Here is a 14,638-nt window from a genome sequence, read left to right on the forward strand (position 1 = left end):
AAATGCACTATAAGAGAGATTGAAATTTCACTTAAGATTTGTAAAAAAATAATTGTTAACTTCAAAGTGTTAACAACATTTTGAGTGTGTCCAAATACTTGTTCACAAAATCTGGATTATATCCAATTACAGGAGTTATTTTCATTTGAAAATTTATAATAATAATATTTTGAAAATAACTCCTGTAATTGGAGACAATCCAGATTTTTTGAACAAGTATTTGGACACACTCAAAATGTTGTAAATAAATTATCTGGTCAAATTATAAGCTTAAATAATAAAAATGAAAATGGTATTTTCTGGCGTTTCTCATGTGTGTGATAATCCAGGATTTGGACCTCACATACTAATATAAGAGTTTCTGCTTAGTAAAAAGCTTCTTTACATCTCACCAATAGATGTCTCTAGTGAAGTTCTAGTGATTCATGAACAATGTTTCTAAATTGGTTCATATATATAGAACTTCCAAGAATTTGAGTAGCGTGGTTGTCAATAATGGGTAGAATTGGTGAATGTTACACGTGTGTAAAGTGATCACTTAAACCAGCCTATGACGGTCGTAAGCCCCGTAAATGCCCAGACTTCCATATTTTTCTTCATCTTTGATGAGATGTCAAAAAATAATATTTATATTTTACTTTATCAATGTTAAGATATCAATAATATTAAAAAGCTGTATCTATTTATATATTTCTACTTATTTTTATTTAATTAAATAAATAAAACGGATAAAAGCCAAGATCGCAGGTGTAAAAAATCACATGTCTAACATGCATCAACCCGTAATATATTATCTTCATTTGAATTCTTTTAGTAGCACAATACATGCTTCCGCATAAAATAATCAGCGACATATCATCAATGAAAGATAGGGGTTTGCAATAAAATGTGTTTATTATTTATCAAAAAAGTGCCCCACTCACGTAAAATTGAAAATACAATTGCGATTTTTTTTTAATTCAAGCAACGACAGGTAATAGACCCTTTGCGAGTTTTTGGATTTGTTGAAATTAGGCATTTTCGCACGGTTGGCTATTTTTTGTGAAAAGCCACTAATTTCTACCAAAGATAGCTCAACCCTCTTGAATCCCTTTTCACACTTTACCCTTTGACGCGAGGTATCTTTTTAAAAAGATATAACAAAATCAATTGCCTTATTGATTAATTTTGTACAGTGCGCCATAGATTTAACCCCGTGACCTTCGGCGAAGAAGGGTTGGAAGGTTCTAACCTTTTTATTCCTCCCTATTCAAAAATCATTTCGAGTACAAAGGATGCACGACACATTGACACGTTGGCCTCATTTGATGACAATTTAAGGTTTACCTTAAAATGGTGAGAAATTCGTAACGGTATTTGTGGATATATATACCTGTTAAAATTACTCGAGGAACCGTCCTAAAAATACAAAATTGTAAACACATAATATGTACAACTTAACTTGGCATTAACTTTATGAAGTAACATCATGTTTTGAATATAAAATTAAAATACTTGTGTGAGACCACTGTTGAGTTGATTAATGTAAACACGACTAGTTTCGTTAATTATAGATTAAACAAGAACTCAAAAGTGGTCGTAAACTTTTTTTCGTTTACTTAAATCATAAAATATGCGATGTAACCATATTCTTTATGTGCAGATATTGCATGTTAGATACATTTCATAGATTCAACAATTATATTGAAATTTCTAGCCAAATATCATTTTAAGATATCATTTTATCAAAAATATTTTCTCAACATTTTAATTGGTATTCCTAGGCAACCTTACTAACAGATGCGAGATAACATGTATGAGGGCGTTTCAAATATAAAATTGAAACACTTGTATAAGACCGCTTTTGAGTTTAAGTAAACACACCTAGTTTCAAAAACTACAGATGTTCTCATGAATACATGAAATTCAATCTGTTTTCATTTATTACTTGTAAAAAATATAATGAACTCAAATGTGGTCTAAAATAATTGTTTTATTTTTTTTATATTTGAATCATAAAGGAATAACACAAGGCTAATACCAAATCAGTCAATAATACGAAGGTATTTTATACTAACTATATTTTGTACACATAGCATACGTATGTAGTATGAACATATGTATGTACCATGTACCCACGTTTGATGATTTTCACTCTACTTCAATACATTTTTTCTTCTTCTATATATATTAACAATAATAATAATAATAAATTTGGATCATTTATGTAGCGCCATTTTCTCAAAAAGACTACCTCATATGATCCAAGCTAAGCCAATTGTATTTTACCTGTATTATTTACTACTAACATCTTTATACTGGGGAATATTTCTTTGTTCCGTCTTCATTACATATCCCGTTTTATAAGCATTGATAATGGACCATATACTTTTCGAGTATGTAATTGCTTTCATGCGTCTTTTTCAATATCAAGAATTGACTTCAACATCAAGAAGTTTGTAAGTAACCCATTAGCTTAGTACAGGGTACCCGAAAAGTAACTCAACGTTCTCGCAAAATATCAAAGTTGTACAGAAATGTTTTTAAATTTTAAGTAAATTACTAAATTTCAGCCGATATTTGAGTAATTATTCTTTTCCGTTTATCGATTTGATATGTCTCGTCTATAATATATGTTTAGTAATTTTTAATTTATCTTCATTCCAAACCTTGAGGTAAAGAGCGCAAGCTTCTAAAGTTCATATGGAGTATACATTTTATAAAATTAAAATGAAGAAAAAAAAATAAGAAAAAAGAACTATAGAATATATAGAACTTCCAAGAATTTGAGTAGTGTGGTTGTCAATAATGGGTAGAATTGGTGAATGTTACACGTGTGTAAAGTGATCACTCAAACCAGCCTATGACGGTCGTAAGCCCCGTAAATGCCCAGACTTCCATATTCTTCTTCATCTTTGATGAGATGTCAAAATATAATAAGAAAAAAGAACATGATATAAATCATAAAAATAAATAACAGTATACTAAAATTAAAATTATTTATATAAAGAAATATAAATGTAAACACATAAATGAACATACTCGTATACACACGTACATACATCACACAAAATAAATATATACGTTATCTAGAAAAAATCATAGATTTTGAAGTGACCCAGAGAAACTCTAACTTAATCTTCTTAACCTTATGTTTTCCCGTGAAATATATAAATTTTAGTATGACGTGAATGAATAATCATTAATTTTCCAAGCACCTTTATTTATTTATTTTAGATTTCATTAAAGAATTGTATTCACATTCTAATAATTTTCAACAAAAAAAATATAAATAATTTTAAAATAAAATAAAATCGCTGTTATTTTAAGGGCACCCTATGTCAATCCAGTAGCACTCCAAAGATGTCGCTTTATATATTCACTTCCTTCCCGGGGGGCGAGTGTTGTCAGATCTGTATTCAAAATTCAAAAGCTTGGAATATTTTTCAAACGGACCCCGCTGATTGGTTTACAACAATGAGTCTGTTACGCCACAGGGTGTTCCCTCCGTACACTGGAACTTTTGTTGCAGACAGGACATTCGGGACAAATTGTTGAATTGGAATTTTACATTCCAGTTGCCATCGGTATGGAATAATTGGTGCCAATATGAACGGGACTTATATTCAAAGGGTAGATATTTATTTTTAGACACGTTGGCATCCGACAGTTTAAATGGATGTGTATACATTTGTACTCGTAGATACTGTTTTTCTTCTTCTTCTTCTTCTTCTTCTTCTTCTTCTTCTTCTTCCTCTTCGTCTTCTTCTTCTTCTCCTTCTTCTTCTTCTTCTCCTTCTTCTTAGTCTTATTCTTCTTCTTCTTCTTCTCCTTCTTCTTCTTCTTCTCCGCCTTCTTCGTCTTCTTCTTCTTCTTCTCTTTCTTCTTCTTCTCCGCCTTCTTCTTCTTCTTCTTCTTTTTCTTCGTCTTCTTCTTCTTCTCCTTCTTCTTCTTCTTCTTCTTCTCCTTCTTCTTCTTCTTCTTCCTATCGTAGGCTTTGTGGCCTGTTTTGAGGGGGGATTAGCCTCCTGCGATATCGATTTCCAGCTGTCAATAGCTGGAAATTTTCAGCTGTTCTTAGGTGTTCTGCCTGGGAGTCGTCTATCTTAGGGTTGGCCGTGAAATGCAATATGAGGGAGTCTGGATGGTTCCATTATCCTCACATGCGCATACCGTTGCCTTCTTTGTTGCCTTTCCACCTAACGACATCTTCAATCTCGCAATTATCTCTTATCCTGGCGTTCCTTATTCTATCTCGTAGACTCTTGCGAGATATGCTCCCTAGAGTCTTAATTTCTGACACTCTTAGCGTGTTTTTTGTTACTGCGGTATCTGTTTTGCATTACGTAGGTAAAAAAAAAATATGCAATTTAAAATTGGCAAATTATTCTGGTTAACATATAAATCCTTGTCATTTGCAATTTCTAAAAATTGAGTGTTAGTTAAGTATGCGAAAAACGTCTTACTAGCGTATGTACGTGGAGATTTATCTCTGGAAATGTGCAGAACATTACGTCACTTACCTCCTTCTGAAACAGAAAGCATTTTTTAACAATTAGATTTTATTTAAATAATTACTAAATTTTGAAGAAAACAAAGTATTTTTTTCAGTTTCAGCTTGACTGAAAAAAAACAGTTGATTGTTGAAACTGAGTGGTAAGGTAGGAGTCGGAATAATCTGCAGGTGGGAATAAATGTATAAATGAGGAAGAAGCGAAGGTTGTTTGCAAATACAGAGTGGTGTGGCGTTCTATTCTCTCCGCCTACCCCTACAGTAAAGCGGTATAATGGTAAGTTAGTTTAGTCATATTATGAAACTAGTCTGTGTTTGTCCATTTTTGGATAATTTAATAAGTAATCCTACTTTAGCCTTCTTTGGTGGCATCAGAAGGGTAAGACTGGTCAACAATCTTTCTTTTAAACCTTATCTGCACCGGATGATGCATAGGTTACTTCGTTGTATTGCCTTAGAATTATTATATTTGTGTGTGTGTGTGTATATATATATATATATATATGTAATAAAATACCTAGGTACCTACCTATACATTTTATTAAGTACTTACAAATAGTACCTACATAAAACAGTTCTACCACCAGATGTCGCATGCGTCGCACTTAATAAAACAAAAGACAAAAGATAGAAAAAATATAATATTGTTAACTGTCAGAATCAGATAGATAGAAAATTATTGTAAAGATTGATTAAGAATAAACTTTTATTGTCGTTTCTTTAATTACATAGCAACACATTGTTTATTTTATTATTATACACCCACTTTACATATTATTTACACCCAATTTACGAAGGAAAATATTACCACGTTATATATGTATATCCACTTACATAGATTTCTAAAATTCTCGGTGATTTAAATGTTCCGTTAATATTTTTTAAAATAATATATTGTTGTAATTTTTAATATCATGGTTTATCCACTAAGTATTTATTTAAATAAAAAAATAGATTTCCATAATTCTCGGTGATTTAATTTTGAATTCAGAAACCAAGCAAAATACTATTTCTTCCACCCGTTCACTAGTACATATTTCAGTAAGTGATTGAAATCGCAATGAATAATAACTCAAGATCTTAAAGATATGAATTTCAAAACTCGGAATATTCTCGTTGAGTTCTCGTCGAGTCTGAAGTCAATACAATAAACAATAAATAGTGAACGTTCCCCCTGCACACGAGAACGATGATCGTTAAATTATAAATCGAAAACAATAAACATCTTATGCTGCTCGAGACGGCCCTAAAACTGAGAGCTATTGTGAAACAGGGCTGCCTTATTTTTGCTCTTATTTTTAAGTAATCCTACAGCTTAAAGACCTAACTCGCAAACACAGAATTCAAGAGAGAGATCACACGTATCTTCACGTCCGATTTTTTTAAAGAATGTATGTTAGGTATTTTTTGTTATTTAGGATTGATATTGAATAAATATTTTTATATATTTTTCAATTCCTTAACTTTCAATAACCCTTTTTTTTCAAAACCATGTATTTACAATATTTCTAAGAAAAAAATATTTTTTCAATACAATAACGATGTTTTAAAAAAATTAGGTACGTCAAATGTTACTTGGGTTAAGAGAACATTAATTTGCGATTTTACGAATACTGGGCCTTAAGTATTCCTACAACTTTAATCCTTACCGGTCTGACGTCAAATGATTTTTGTCTTTTGAAATCTGTAACTATCTACCTGGATTTTTTTTATCAAATTTTTGATGTCTTGAAAAATTACTAGATCAATCTGTTGCTTAATATTCTCGCTTGCCCTTTATCCGAACAAGAATGATAATGAACAAATCTAAATAACACTTGTTAATTATATTAAAACGAAATTAATGAAACCATTGAATACAATATAGTATACTTATTAAAAAAAGGATTTGTCATTCATTTTTCATGTGCTTTTGTGGAAAACATCGAAAAACTGCAAAATTTAAAGTAATAATATTTTTTTAGCTTTTTCTTCAACATTTACTTTAAATTATTCTTTAAATTTAACTTAAAAACAATTATTATGAATATTGAGGTATGAATTTACAATCATAGTGACTGAAATTTGTATAAATTACTCTTCTACGATTTTTATACGGCACACAACAGTTTTAAATTTTCAACATCACTATGGTACTATATGGAAAAGATTTCCATTTAATTTACATGGAATAATAATAAACATGAGTTCGCTGGATCAATTCAGTATTTCTACAAATAATTGAAAAATCAAATTAATTTACATTTATAAACGTACCAATACAATTTATTGAGTTGTAATAGTAAAAAATCAGGCGCAAGAGACCAATATCACAACGTTCATAAACAACCGACACGTACCAATATATAAAAATATACGTACCATATTGATATTTATTTTTAAAAAAAAATTGTCAATTTGGACAGCCCTGCGTCGAACGGTTTTTAGATCAATTGTTCTGATCTCAGCTCATTATCTGAGCGCTAACATTGAAATCTTTTTGAAATTACTCAGCATGAGTTCCCAACTGCATAGAATTTGCCAACTTCAATTCCAATTGAATTCACTTACACAACTATACACAAATATCTCCGCTTATAAAAACCTTTGTTTGGCTTTTATGTAATACGAATTGAAGAGTACACGAGTAAGATGAAATAATTGACTTGGGAATATGAAAAAAAAGTATATATATACAAGCAAGTAAGCACCTATCGATTTCCTAACTTATCGAGAGTAGGTATTACTAATTTGTACTTGTATGAACTAGAAAAAAATATACTAGAAAGATATTGGTCAGCTAGCGCCCACTAATATACTCGTACTCTACATATGTATATCGTAGTCTTAAAGGAGAATGTGACCAACTAACAAAACGTAGAATGTTCAGGAAGGCCATTTAAGTCGCTTTTGCTTGGCAAGAAAATAAACATCAATGCAGTTAGACATTTTTAAAGTCAATATATTATACTTATATTTTTTCAGGGCAATATTAAGCTAGTAAGATATCAAATAGTCAACGATCACGTTTCTGTTTGAAAATGCGCTTGGTCACTTTCTCCTGTATGACTACGATATATATATATATATATATATATATAAATATATATATATATATATATATATATATATATATATATATATATATATATATATATAAATATATATATAGATATATATATATATATATATATAGATATATATATATATATATATGTATATATATATACATATATATATATATATATATATATATATATATATATATATATATATATATATATATATATATATATATATATATATATATATATATATATAAAGATATTTAAATGTCTTCTTCGTCTTCAAACCTTTATCCGTACCCGATGGTGCATAGGGCGCTGCATCATATAACAGTTTTATTGAATAAATATCAGAGTGAAAAAACACTAATATTTATTTGACCCCCCTCCCCCAGGGAATCGATTCCGGGACCACCAGTACGGTAGCCAAGCGTCCTGACATTACACTACGGAGACGGACCCTATTCTCACACATACCCGCCGATTATTCAGACTCGTTTGAAAATGCGATTTATTTTAAATACTTGATCATAGCAAGTTTTCCTCGGTCTTTCTCCGCTATTACCAACGACATTCGCCTCATAAATTTGTTTTACTATTCTTTATTCACTCATTCAATTTACATGCCGAAACCGTCTCAACATACCTTTCTCAACTTTATATATATATATAAAAAAAAATACATCTAAATATGAACGCGATACGAAGTTAATTTTCTGGTTTCCCTCCATATTTTTTATATAATTTTTTTATTTTTGTGCTGCGGAAAGGGGTTGGTACAAGTAAGGAACACATTCATACATTATGCATCGGTACCATCCTATAGCTGACTGTATTCTCTATAGGCAATGTTGTGAGCATACAAAATTGTTAAATTAATTTCCAATGGCCCACGGCTATCAATTCTACCCTCCCTGCAATGCAGGGGTTTTCAATAACGGATTGGGTAACTTTTACCGTGGTTGGCGTGTTTAGTTACCGTGCTGGACGTCCCGGTTTCGATTCCAAGGGGGTGATGATAAATATAAATGATTTTACACTGTAATATATATTTAATATTACTCTGGACTGTTTCCTGATGCGCATGAGTAATCACCTTGCTTTATGAACATACTGATCAAGATAACATTGCATTAATACGATGCAGTGCCCTGTGCACCATTGGGTGCGGGTAAGGGTAAGAAGAAGTAAGTAGGGATTAGAAAATAAATATGTTACTTACGGAGGCGGACTCTTGTCCGCCTCCTTAGTGTAATGGTCAGCACGTTCGGCTACCGTACTGGAGGTCCCGGGTTCGATTCCCATGAGGGATTAAATAAATATAAGTGATTTTTTCACTATTACACTTATTCAATATTACCCTGGACTGGTACCGGAAGCGGAGGGCTGATCTCCTTTCCTTCATATGTTAATTATCAAGATAAAACTGCGATTATATGATGCAGTGCCCTATGCATCATCGGGTACGAATAAATATATATATATATATATATATATATATATATATATATATATATATATATATGTATATATATATATATATAAATATATAAATATATATATATATATATATATATATATATATATATATATATATATATATATATATATATATATATATATATATATATATATGTATATATAATATATATATATATATATATATATATATATATATATATATATATATATATATATATATATATATATATATATATATATATATGTATATATACATATATATACATATGTAGAGTACGAGTATATAAGTGGGCGCTAGCTGACTAATATCTTCTAGTATAATATATATATATATATATATATATATATATATATATATATATATATATATATATATATTTATATGTATCTATAAATATATATATATATATATATATATATATATACATGTAATAAAATAACTAGGTACCTACCCATACATTTTATTAAGTACCTACAAATAGTACCTACATAAAACAGTTCTACCAACAGATGTCGCATGCGTCACTCAGAAGAAAACAAAAGACTTCCGATAATATTATTAACTGTCAGAATCATATAGATATAAAAATTATTGTAAAGATTAATTAAGAATAAACTTTTATTGTCGTTTCTTTAATTACAAAGCAACACATTGTTTATTTTATTATTATACACCCACTTTACATATTATTTACACTTAATTTTCAAAAGGAAAATATTACCACGTTATAAAACGACAATTTTGTTAATCAAAAATAAAGAAACAAAATAAAAATAAAAATGGATACTGCTCCTCAAACATTACAAAACTTACTAGAAAAATTAATACAAAATGCTCAGGTAAGCAAACATCAAAATTTAAAAGATATTTCAGAGAAGTTCATCATTGAAAAATTTACAAGCAAAAATCCTAATGCAAACCAGTGGATGGATATTTTTGAAAAAGAATGTATACGTTTTGAGGTGACAACGGATGAGAAAAAAATTGAAATATTAAGATTGTTTATGGATAAAAGTTGTGAAGATTGGTACAGTTCGATGATGATAAAATTTTCCATGAACTCAGAATGGATAGTATGGAAAAACAACTTTTGTAAAACATTTACAAACAAGGGATGGAACCATGTAATGTTTGCATTATCTTTTAAATATAACGACGGTTCCTTGTTAGACTATGCCATAAGGAAGGAAAAACTTTTGTTGGAGATGAGAAGAACGATCGACATGGGTACCTTAGTAGATCTTATTGTGGCTGGTTTACCAGAATTTATAATTAATATGATTGATAGAGAAAAATTAGAAGATACAGTCGATTTATTCAATGAAGTAAAAAAACACGAAAACATTGTAAATAAAAAAAGGTTTTCGGATCAAAGAAGATATGGAAATCTAAGAACTAGTGGTAAAATTAAAGATAAAAGTCCATGTAAGATTTGTGAAAAATTAAATAAGGGAACTCGATATCACCCTGAAGTAACGTGCTGGTTTAGAACAAAGGAGGATGATAAGTTTAATAATAAAAATACTATCAGACATGTAAACAATTCAGTTATAGAAGCTAAGTTAAACGAAACCGATCAAAAAAACGAATAGTAACACCATTAATAAATGTCAAACTATTACTAAATGATCAAATTGAAATATTTGGAATTTACGATTCAGGTTCAAATGTTTCTCTAATAAATTCTAAGTTATTAAAACTAAAAGGAAAAGGAAACAATATGAATGAAGCAGATTTAGTAACAATTAATGGTGTTAAAAAGACAAACGGTTTGACGACTTTGAAAATAAAAATATTTGAATTGGAAAAAAACGTTGATGTATATATTATTGATGAAGAAAATTTCAAATATGATTTTTTGATAGGATTAGATATGATAAAAAAATTTAAACTAATCCAAAATGAAGACTTAAAAATAACACAAAGACAATGCTTGAAAAATGAAAATAAAAAGAAAGTAGAAAAAATTTCTACAAAATATAAAATTAAAAATAGTGAATTTAAAAATACAGAAAATAACAACAGCAAGGAATGCAAAATAAATTATAATGAACATGTAAAAGAAGAAGATTTTGAAATAAAAATAAATCATTTAAATCAATTTCAAAAATCTAAAATAAATGAACTGATTTGCAAATATAAATCCGTTTTTGCAAAAGACAAATATGATATTGGCACTGTTAGTGGATACGAAGCGAGGATAGACTTACTAGTAGACAGATATTGCAGTAAGAGGCCTTACAGATGTACTGTAGAAGATAAAAAGGAGATAGAAAAACAAATTGCAAAATTACTGGATAATAAGCTAATAGAAGAATCCTACAGTCCATTTGCTGCACCTGTTACATTGGCATTTAAAAAAGAGGAAAACAAAAAATCCAGACTGTGTATAGATTTCAGAGACTTGAATAAAATAGTAGTGCCTCAAGCTCAACCATTTCCTTTAATTGAAGACCTAATGATAAAGACCAGGAATTGCAAATTTTTTTCAACACTAGATATAAACTCAGCGTTTTGGTCTATTCCTTTACGAATCGAAGACAGAAAAAAGACGGGATTTGTTACACAAGAAGGACATTTCCAATGGACTTGCCTACCATTTGGATTGAAGACCTCACCAGCAATTTTTCAAAGGATACTAGGTAACATATTAAGAAAGTATAAACTTACTGATTTCACCGTTAATTACATAGATGATATTCTTATATTTTCTAAAACTTTTGCTGAGCACATTAAACATCTAACACAGTTGCTGGAAGCGATCGAAACGGAAGGTTTCAGGTTAAAATTTACAAAATGCGCATTTGCGTCAGACTTGGTAAAATATCTAGGTCATATAATTCAAAATAATTCAATAAAACCAGTAAAGGATAATTTGATTTCAATAAAGAATTTTCCTGTTCCAAAAACGATAAAAAATGTAAGACAATTTCTGGGGAAAATAAACTTTTACCACGAATACATACCAAAGAGTGCAATATTACTAGATCCATTGCATAACTTACTAAGGAAAAATCAAAAATTTATTTGGTGTGATAAATGCCAAAAAGCATTTGAAATAACAAAAAGCATGCTTTGCTCACAGCCCGTTCTAGAAATTTTTGATCAGGATTTACCAATCAACATTTATACCGATGCTTCTTTAGAAGGTGTTGGGGCCATTTTGAAACAAAAGCAGCCCGATGGTAGAGAAAAACCAGTGGCATACTTTTCAAAAAAACTAAATGAAGCCCAGAAGAAAAAAAAAGCAATATATTTAGAATGTTTAGCAATTAAGGAAGCAGTAAGATACTGGCAATACTGGTTAATAGGTAAATCATTTACGGTTTATTCAGATCACAAACCTTTGGAAAATATGAATCTGAAATCTAGGACCGATGAAGAGTTAGGTGATTTAACATATTATTTATCGCAATATGAATTTGAAATAAAATATAATCCAGGAAAGAAGAATTTAGAAGCAGATTGTCTAAGCAGGAATCCAGTATTAGAATCGAGTGAAAATGCAGATGAACAATTAAAAGTTGTAAATTTGGTTAAATTAGAAGATATTTTAAGAGATCAGAATAAAAATGAAAGAATTCAACAGAAAAAAAACAAATGGATTGAAAAAAACAATGTCTATTTTAAAAAGGTCAAGAAAAAAGAAAAAATAATTCTTTCAGAACCGTTTAGCATCGAAATCATAAAAGACATACATGAAAACCTATGCCATATTGGAATTGGACAAATGCAAAAGACTATTAGTCCACATTACACAGCCAAAAATTTGACGAAAAACATAAAAACAATTTGTAGAAATTGTGAAATTTGTATTAAAAATAAATCAAGAGGACAAAAGAAATTTGGATTTATGTCTCATCTAGGCCCGGCCACAAAGCCTTTTGAAATAATATCTTTAGACACAATTGGAGGTTTAGGAGGTTCAAGATCAACAAAAAAATATCTACATCTCTTAGTGGATCACTTTACAAGATACGCATTTATTTTAACCTCGAAAACTCAGAATGCAAATGATTTTATAAAACTAATCAAAATAACAGAAACCGAGGATATTGGTATGCTTCTCACCGACCAATACCCAGGAATAAACTCGAAAGAATTCAAGGAATTCTTAAATGACAAGCAGATCCCAATAATCTTCACTGCAGTAAATGCACCATTCTCAAATGGCCTAAATGAAAGGCTGAATCAAACATTGGTGAACAAAATCAGATGCAAAATAAATGAAAAAGGAAAAAGAAGAGCATGGACCACAATAGCTCAAGAATGTGTTAATAAATATAATAATACTAATCACTCAGTCACTGACTTTTCCCCAAGTTATCTTTTATATGGTACAGATGTAAATATTTTACCCAACGAATTAAAACAAGGAAAATCTAATAATGACTGGATTAGAGACAGGAAAATAGCGCTTGAAAATACAATAAAATCACATAATTACAATAAAACATTATTTGACAAAAATAGAATAGGCTGCGAATTCAACGTAGGAGACATGGTGTATGTGGAAAATGGAAACAAGCTAAACAGAAAAAAATTGGATGAACTAAAAATTGGACCTTATAAAATTATTGAAAAAATTTCTAACTCAATATACAGAATTGATACAGGTCACAAAAAAATAAAATCAAACCTTTATCATATCACTAAACTTATACCAGTCCCTTCACTACAAGAAGATGATCCGGAGGACGAGTGAAAATTTTACTATGAATTTTCATCCCCAAGGGGGGAGATGTAATAAAATAACTAGGTACCTACCCATACATTTTATTAAGTACCTACAAATAGTACCTACATAAAACAGTTCTACCAACAGATGTCGCATGCGTCACTCAGAAGAAAACAAAAGACTTCCGATAATATTATTAACTGTCAGAATCATATAGATATAAAAATTATTGTAAAGATTAATTAAGAATAAACTTTTATTGTCGTTTCTTTAATTACAAAGCAACACATTGTTTATTTTATTATTATACACCCACTTTACATATTATTTACACTTAATTTTCAAAAGGAAAATATTACCACGTTATATACATATGTAGAGTACGAGTATATAAGTGGGCGCTAGCTGACTAATATCTTCTAGTATATTTTTTTCCTAGTTCACTACTACTACTACTAAGGGTTTGAATGAAAAAATGAATGTAGACTTAAATTTAAAATGTTATTTTTTTTATTACCTAAATAGGGCGCAGAACTTTTAACCCCTGCCTCTCCCCTCACAGACAAGTGAGGGCCGGTGAAACAATTGGCCGGTATCACAACACCGCTACCGTGTTTGCCTTCCGCGGTCTCGATACAATGTTACTCCGATAACACAAATTACAAAGTTGTAAAGCCCACAGCCAGGAGCCTCCGGCCAGCCCGGATTAATAAATAAGCTGCGTGGCGTTTCAATATTTGACATGATCAATTCTCGCGTGCGCCGCCGCGGGCTTATCCGGGCTACACCCCTGGGTTCTGGAACGACCGGGAAGGGAAATTGGCGAATCCGGGATGTGAATAGACACAGCCGAAACCCAATATAGATTAGCCGCTGTAAGCCTATTCCAATCTCTTTGCGGTTCACGCGATTCGCGGAAAGGTTGGCGATTTGTTTTGTGG

Source organism: Brachycentrus maculatus, unplaced genomic scaffold (assembly GCF_059751285.1).
Source record: "Brachycentrus maculatus isolate JH-2025_06_01 unplaced genomic scaffold, ASM5975128v1 h1tg000003l, whole genome shotgun sequence".
Classification (NCBI taxonomy): domain Eukaryota; kingdom Metazoa; phylum Arthropoda; class Insecta; order Trichoptera; family Brachycentridae; genus Brachycentrus; species Brachycentrus maculatus.